We start from the raw sequence: 9,909 nt of genomic DNA, 5'->3' as shown, positions 1-9,909 counted from the left end.
AATATAAAAAAAATGTAAATATGCATGTGTAAATATGTATATTTAGTATAAAAAATCTTTATATGCTATATCTAAGAAAGCATATAAGGATTTATCACGGGTTGTCCACGTTTCCCTACTAATTGTGGCCTACTAACTGTTTCGTCATCTTATTAGTGACGTGAAAAATGAAAATAATATTTTTCATTTATATTGTTATAAGTCTTAAACCTTAAGACGGCGGGAGTTGAATTACTTTCGTTTAGGTAGCCAAATGCCTCGTCATCTTATTAGTGACGTGAAAAATGAAAATAATATTTTTCATTTATATTGTTATAAGTCTTAAACCTTATAACGGCGGAAGATGAATTACTTTCTTTTAGGTAGCCAAATGCCTCGTCATCTTATTAGTGACGTGAAAAATGAAAATAATATTTTTCATTTATATTGTTATAAGTCTTAAACTTTAAGACGGCGGGAGTTGAATTACTTTCGCATAGGTAGCCAAATGCCTCGTCATCTTATTAGTGACGCGCATGATTCAATTCAAGAGATTCCTTCTGTCCCTATTTAAAACCTCACGGATATTAAAAATATTAAACATATATTGTTATAAGTCTTAAACCTTAAGACGGCGGGAGTTGAATTACTTTCGCATAGGTAGCCAAATGCCTCGTCATCTTATTAGTGACGCGCATGATTCAATTCAAGAGATTCCTTCTGTCCCTATTTAAAACCTCACGGATATTAAAAATATTAAACATATATTGTTATAAGTCTTAAACCTTAAGACGGCGGGAGTTGAATTACTTTCGCATAGGTAGCCAAATGCCTCGTCATCTTATTAGTGACGTGAAAAATGAAAATAATATTTTTCATTTATATTGTTATAAGTCTTAAACTTTAAGACGGCGGGAGTTGAATTACTTTCGCATAGGTAGCCAAATGCCTCGTCATCTTATTAGTGACGTGAAAAATGAAAATAATATTTTTCATTTATATTGTTATAAGTCTTAAACCTTATAACGGCGGAAGATGAATTACTTTCGTTTAGGTAGCCAAATGCCTCGTCATCTTAATAGTGACGTGAAAAATGAAAATAATATTTTTCATTTATATTGTTATAAGTCTTAAACTTTAAGACGGCGGGAGTTGAATTACTTTCGCATAGGTAGCCAAATGCCTCGTCATCTTATTAGTGACGTGAAAAATGAAAATAATATTTTTCATTTATATTGTTATAAGTCTTAAACCTTATAACGGCGGAAGATGAATTACTTTCGTTTAGGTAGCCAAATGCCTCGTCATCTTATTAGTGACGTGAAAAATGAAAATAATATTTTTCATTTATATTGTTATAAGTCTTAAACTTTAAGACGGCGGGAGTTGAATTACTTTCGCATAGGTAGCCAAATGCCTTGTCATCTTATTAGTGACGCGCATGATTCAATTCAAGAGATTCCTTCTGTCCCTATTTAAAACCTCACGGATATTAAAAATATTAAACATATATTGTTATAAGTCTTAAACCTTAAGACGGCGGGAGTTGAATTACTTTCGCATAGGTAGCCAAATGCCTCGTCATCTTATTAGTGACGCGCATGATTCAATTCAAGAGATTCCTTCTGTCCCTATTTAAAACCTCACGGATATTAAAAATATTAAACATATATTGTTATAAGTCTTAAACCTTAAGACGGCGGGAGTTGAATTACTTTCGCATAGGTAGCCAAATGCCTCGTCATCTTATTAGTGACGCGCATGATTCAATTCAAGAGATTCCTTCTGTCCCTATTTAAAACCTCACGGATATTAAAAATATTAAACATATATTGTTATAAGTCTTAAACCTTAAGACGGCGGGAGTTGAATTACTTTCGCATAGGTAGCCAAATGCCTTGTCATCTTATTAGTGACGCGCATGATTCAATTCAAGAGATTCCTTCTGTCCCTATTTAAAACCTCACGGATATTAAAAATATTAAACATATATTGTTATAAGTCTTAAACCTTAAGACGGCGGGAGTTGAATTACTTTCGCATAGGTAGCCAAATGCCTCGTCATCTTATTAGTGACGCGCATGATTCAATTCAAGAGATTCCTTCTGTCCCTATTTAAAACCTCACGGATATTAAAAATATTAAACATATATTGTTATAAGTCTTAAACCTTAAGACGGCGGGAGTTGAATTACTTTCGCATAGGTAGCCAAATGCCTCGTCATCTTATTAGTGACGCGCATGATTCAATTCAAGAGATTCCTTCTGTCCCTATTTAAAACCTCACGGATATTAAAAATATTAAACATATATTGTTATAAGTCTTAAACCTTAAGACGGCGGGAGTTGAATTACTTTCGCATAGGTAGCCAAATGCCTCGTCATCTTATTAGTGACGCGCATGATTCAATTCAAGAGATTCCTTCTGTCCCTATTTAAAACCTCACGGATATTAAAAATATTAAACATATATTGTTATAAGTCTTAAACCTTAAGACGGCGGGAGTTGAATTACTTTCGCATAGGTAGCCAAATGCCTCGTCATCTTATTAGTGACGCGCATGATTCAATTCAAGAGATTCCTTCTGTCCCTATTTAAAAACTCACGAATATTAAAAATATTAAAAATATTTTCATATGGATATGCAATCGTATGGATATCCAAATATGTGTGGGAAAGTCGTACTTCCTATACGATAAATGACCGGATTGACGAAACCGTGTTCAAAAAGGTATATAGGGTAGGTGGTGTTCGGCCTACCAATATAATATTAAAATAATATTATATTAAACAGAAGATCGCCAGTATTAATATATAAGCATATGGTTATGAATACATATGCATATAACATATATGAAAATATATGAATATATAAAAAAAATATATATGAATATGAAAATATTTATATGTATATGGAATATATGGTAGGTGATGATGTTAGCCTACCATATAATATATAATATAATAATTTAATTATATTATATTAAATATGGAAATATTAAAAATATATTAAAAATATTAAAAATATTTTCATATGGATATGCAATCGTATGGATATCCAAATATGTGTGGGAAAGTCATACTTCCCATACAATAAATGACCGGATTGACGAAACCGTGTTCAAAAAGGTATATAGGGTAGGTGGTGTTCAGCCTGCCAATATAATATTAAAATAATATTATATTAAACAGAAGACCGCCAGTATTAATATATGAGCATATGGTTATGAATACATATGCATATAACATATATGAAAATATATGAATATAAAAAAATATATATGGATATGAAAATATTTATATGTATATGAAATATATGGTAGGTGATGGTGATAGCCTACCATATAATATATAATATAATAATTTAATTATATTATATTAAATATGGAAATATTAAAAATATATTAAAAATATTAAAAATATTTTCATATGGATATGCAATCGTATGGATATCCAAATATGTGTGGGAAAGTCATACTTCCCATACAATAAATGACCGGATTGACGAAACCGTGTTCAAAAGGTATATAGGGTAGGTGGTGTTCAGCCTGCCAATATAATATTAAAATAATATTATATTAAACAGAAGACCGCCAGTATTAATATATAAGCATATGGTTATGAATACATATGCATATAACATATATGAAAATATATGAATATAAAAAAATATATATGGATATGAAAATATTTATATGTATATGAAATATATGGTAGGTGATGGTGATAGCCTACCATATAATATATAATATAATAATTTAATTATATTATATTAAATATGGAAATATTAAAAATATATTAAAAATATTAAAAATATTTTCATATGGATATGCAATCGTATGGATATCCAAATATGTGTGGGAAAGTCATACTTCCCATACAATAAATGACCGGATTGACGAAACCGTGTTCAAAAAGGTATATAGGGTAGGTGGTGTTCGGCCTACCAATATAATATTAAAATAATATTATATTAAACAGAAGACCGCCAGTATTAATATATGAGCATATGGTTATGAATACATATGCATATAACATATATGAAAATATATGAATATAAAAAATATATATGGATATGAAAATATTTATATGTATATGAAATATATGGTAGGTGATGAGGATAGCCTACCATATAATATATAATATAATAATTTAATTATATTATATTAAATATGGAAATATTAAAAATATATTAAAAATATTAAAAATATTTTCATATGGATATGCAATCGTATGGATATCCAAATATGTGTGGGAAAGTCATACTTCCCATACAATAAATGACCGGATTGACGAAACCGTGTTCAAAAAGGTATATAGGGTAGGTGGTGTTCGGCCTACCAATATAATATTAAAATAATATTATATTAAACAGAAGACCGCCAGTATTAATATATGAGCATATGGTTATGAATACATATGCATATAACATATATGAAAATATATGAATATAAAAAAATATATATGGATATGAAAATATTTATATGTATATGAAATATATGGTAGGTGATGGTGATAGCCTACCATATAATATATAATATAATAATTTAATTATATTATATTAAATATGGAAATATTAAAAATATATTAAAAATATTAAAAATATTTTCATATGGATATGCAATCGTATGGATATCCAAATATGTGTGGGAAAGTCATACTTCCCATACAATAAATGACCGGATTGACGAAACCGTGTTCAAAAAGGTATATAGGGTAGGTGGTGTTCGGCCTACCAATATAATATTAAAATAATATTATATTAAACAGAAGACCGCCAGTATTAATATATAAGCATATGGTTATGAATACATATGCATATAACATATATGAAAATATATGAATATAAAAAAATATATATGGATATGAAAATATTTATATGTATATGCAATATATGGTAGGTGATGGTGATAGCCTACCATATAATATATAATATAATAATTTAATTATATTATATTAAATATGGAAATATTAAAAATATATTAAAAATATTAAAAATATTTTCATATGGATATGCAATCGTATGGATATCCAAATATGTGTGGGAAAGTCATACTTCCCATACAATAAATGACCGGATTGACGAAACCGTGTTCAAAAAGGTATATAGGGTAGGTGGTGTTCAGCCTGCCAATATAATATTAAAATAATATTATATTAAACAGAAGACCGCCAGTATTAATATATGAGCATATGGTTATGAATACATATGCATATAACATATATGAAAATATATGAATATAAAAAAATATATATGGATATGAAAATATTTATATGTATATGAAATATATGGTAGGTGATGGGGATAGCCTACCATATAATATATAATATAATAATTTAATTATATTATATTAAATATGGAAATATTAAAAATATATTAAAAATATTAAAAATATTTTCATATGGATATGCAATCGTATGGATATCCAAATATGTGTGGGAAAGTCATACTTCCCATACAATAAATGACCGGATTGACGAAACCGTGTTCAAAAAGGTATATAGGGTAGGTGGTGTTCGGCCTACCAATATAATATTAAAATAATATTATATTAAACAGAAGACCGCCAGTATTAATATATGAGCATATGGTTATGAATACATATGCATATAACATATATGAAAATATATGAATATAAAAAAATATATATGGATATGAAAATATTTATATGTATATGAAATATATGGTAGGTGATGGGATAGCCTACCATATAATATATAATATAATAATTTAATTATATTATATTAAATATGGAAATATTAAAAATATATTAAAAATATTAAAAATATTTTCATATGGATATGCAATCGTATGGATATCCAAATATGTGTGGGAAAGTCATACTTCCCATACAATAAATGACCGGATTGACGAAACCGTGTTCAAAAAGGTATATAGGGTAGGTGGTGTTCAGCCTACCAATATAATATTAAAATAATATTATATTAAACAGAAGACCGCCAGTATTAATATATGAGCATATGGTTATGAATACATATGCATATAACATATATGAAAATATATGAATATAAAAAAATATATATGGATATGAAAATATTTATATGTATATGAAATATATGGTAGGTGATGGGATAGCCTACCATATAATATATAATATAATAATTTAATTATATTATATTAAATATGGAAATATTAAAAATATATTAAAAATATTAAAAATATTTTCATATGGATATGCAATCGTATGGATATCCAAATATGTGTGGGAAAGTCATACTTCCCATACAATAAATGACCGGATTGACGAAACCGTGTTCAAAAAGGTATATAGGGTAGGTGGTGTTCAGCCTGCCAATATAATATTAAAATAATATTATATTAAACAGAAGACCGCCAGTATTAATATATGAGCATATGGTTATGAATACATATGCATATAACATATATGAAAATATATGAATATAAAAAAATATATATGGATATGAAAATATTTATATGTATATGAAATATATGGTAGGTGATGGTGATAGCCTACCATATAATATATAATATAATAATTTAATTATATTATATTAAATATGGAAATATTAAAAATATATTAAAAATATTAAAAATATTTTCATATGGATATGCAATCGTATGGATATCCAAATATGTGTGGGAAAGTCATACTTCCCATACAATAAATGACCGGATTGACGAAACCGTGTTCAAAAAGGTATATAGGGTAGGTGGTGTTCAGCCTGCCAATATAATATTAAAATAATATTATATTAAACAGAAGACCGCCAGTATTAATATATAAGCATATGGTTATGAATACATATGCATATAACATATATGAAAATATATGAATATAAAAAAATATATATGGATATGAAAATATTTATATGTATATGAAATATATGGTAGGTGATGGTGATAGCCTACCATATAATATATAATATAATAATTTAATTATATTATATTAAATATGGAAATATTAAAAATATATTAAAAATATTAAAAATATTTTCATATGGATATGCAATCGTATGGATATCCAAATATGTGTGGGAAAGTCATACTTCCCATACAATAAATGACCGGATTGACGAAACCGTGTTCAAAAAGGTATATAGGGTAGGTGGTGTTCAGCCTGCCAATATAATATTAAAATAATATTATATTAAACAGAAGACCGCCAGTATTAATATATGAGCATATGGTTATGAATACATATGCATATAACATATATGAAAATATATGAATATAAAAAAATATATATGGATATGAAAATATTTATATGTATATGAAATATATGGTAGGTGATGAGGATAGCCTACCATATAATATATAATATAATAATTTAATTATATTATATTAAATATGGAAATATTAAAAATATATTAAAAATATTAAAAATATTTTCATATGGATATGCAATCGTATGGATATCCAAATATGTGTGGGAAAGTCATACTTCCCATACAATAAATGACCGGATTGACGAAACCGTGTTCAAAAAGGTATATAGGGTAGGTGGTGTTCGGCCTACCAATATAATATTAAAATAATATTATATTAAACAGAAGACCGCCAGTATTAATATATGAGCATATGGTTATGAATACATATGCATATAACATATATGAAAATATATGAATATAAAAAAATATATATGGATATGAAAATATTTATATGTATATGAAATATATGGTAGGTGATGGTGATAGCCTACCATATAATATATAATATAATAATTTAATTATATTATATTAAATATGGAAATATTAAAAATATATTAAAAATATTAAAAATATTTTCATATGGATATGCAATCGTATGGATATCCAAATATGTGTGGGAAAGTCATACTTCCCATACAATAAATGACCGGATTGACGAAACCGTGTTCAAAAAGGTATATAGGGTAGGTGGTGTTCGGCCTACCAATATAATATTAAAATAATATTATATTAAACAGAAGACCGCCAGTATTAATATATAAGCATATGGTTATGAATACATATGCATATAACATATATGAAAATATATGAATATAAAAAAATATATATGGATATGAAAATATTTATATGTATATGAAATATATGGTAGGTGATGGTGATAGCCTACCATATAATATATAATATAATAATTTAATTATATTATATTAAATATGGAAATATTAAAAATATATTAAAAATATTAAAAATATTTTCATATGGATATGCAATCGTATGGATATCCAAATATGTGTGGGAAAGTCATACTTCCCATACAATAAATGACCGGATTGACGAAACCGTGTTCAAAAAGGTATATAGGGTAGGTGGTGTTCAGCCTGCCAATATAATATTAAAATAATATTATATTAAACAGAAGACCGCCAGTATTAATATATGAGCATATGGTTATGAATACATATGCATATAACATATATGAAAATATATGAATATAAAAAAATATATATGGATATGAAAATATTTATATGTATATGAAATATATGGTAGGTGATGGGGATAGCCTACCATATAATATATAATATAATAATATTTATTATATTATAATAAATATGGAAATATTAAATTATTTTCATATGGATATGGATATGGATATGGATATGGATATACATATTCATATGGATATACTAAAATATACTGAAATATACCGATGAGTATATTTAGGTGAGGGTAAAAAGGCAAATAAATACCCAGCTTGACGAAAGTGTGTTCAAAAAGGTATATAGGGTAGGTGGTGTCGTCCTACCAATATAGTATATTATTTATATTATATGAATATACTAAAATACCGATGAGTATTTTTAGGTGAGGGAAAGAAGGCAAATAAATACCCAGCTTGACGAAAGTGTGGTCAAAAAGGTATATATGGTAGGTGGTGTAAGCCTATCTATATAATATAACATACTATATTATATATTATATATACACTATATTGTATACTTAGATAATATCGTTGAAGCGTCTACGTCTTATTATAAATTATAATTTGACAAGTTTCCAATTATTATCGTTAATTTCTGGTTCTAGGCAAATAAAAATTTCTTTTTATTATATCCTAGTAAGTATATGGAATTAAATTTAATTTCATATACGTATATGATAATAGTAGTAATATTATTATTATTATTATTGTATAAATAAATATGAATAAACTATATATATGAAAATATATAAATATATGAAAATTAAAAAGTGCTTAGTTTTATATCATATAAAACTAGACTTTTATATACAAAGAAAATAAATTTTAAATTTATTATCAAAATACATATGCGATAATTTTATTATAAAATTAAGCAAATATATATATGTGAATATATACAAATTGTTGTATGTGAAAATATAAAGATATTTTAGAATTAAATATATGCATAATATTGTATTTTATTAAAAAAAATATTAAAGAAGGCTTATATAAATAAAAAGACCGCCCGCTCATATAAATACCCTAACACAAACGAGGGTTTAAGAAAAAGCCATGAAAAAAATATACCCTGAGGTGTATGCGTTGGGCACCCGAGGGATATATTATAAATATATATATATATATATATATTTTAATAAATGAACGAATATTGAATGCCATATAATAATTGGCCAAATTCGTTAATATTTTAATTTATACAAATATTTGCAATATTTATTTTCTATATATCAATATGAAAATGAAATATATCAAAGATATAAACATTATTCTGGTTGATCCTGCCAGTAGTTATATGCTTGTCTCAAAGATTAAGCCATGCATGTCTAAGTACACACGCATTAAAAGTGAAACCGCAAAAGGCTCATTATATCAGTTATGGTTCCTTAGATCGTTAACAGTTACTTGGATAACTGTGGTAATTCTAGAGCTAATACATGCAATTAAAACATGAACCTTATGGGACATGTGCTTTTATTAGGCTAAAACCAAGCGATCGCAAGATCGTTATATTGGTTGAACTCTAGATAACATGCAGATC

General features: G+C 26.5%; 1 non-coding gene across 1 annotated transcript in view; it reads left to right on the top strand.

The window, feature by feature from the left end:
• Positions 1–9,636: 9,636 nt before the first annotated feature.
• The window catches only part of LOC138926964 (small subunit ribosomal RNA), a 1,995-nt gene continuing 1,722 nt past the window's right edge, over positions 9,637–9,909 (top strand). The window contains exon 1 of the ribosomal RNA XR_011443617.1: positions 9,637–9,909. This exon is cut by the window's right edge and continues 1,722 nt beyond it. This is a non-coding gene — a ribosomal RNA (small subunit ribosomal RNA).

This window comes from Drosophila bipectinata, unplaced genomic scaffold (genome assembly GCF_030179905.1).
Source record: "Drosophila bipectinata strain 14024-0381.07 unplaced genomic scaffold, DbipHiC1v2 scaffold_138, whole genome shotgun sequence".
Lineage (NCBI taxonomy): Eukaryota > Metazoa > Arthropoda > Insecta > Diptera > Drosophilidae > Drosophila > Drosophila bipectinata.
Note: the sequence above shows the minus strand (reverse complement) of the source record. Positions and strands in the feature narration are given on the sequence as shown.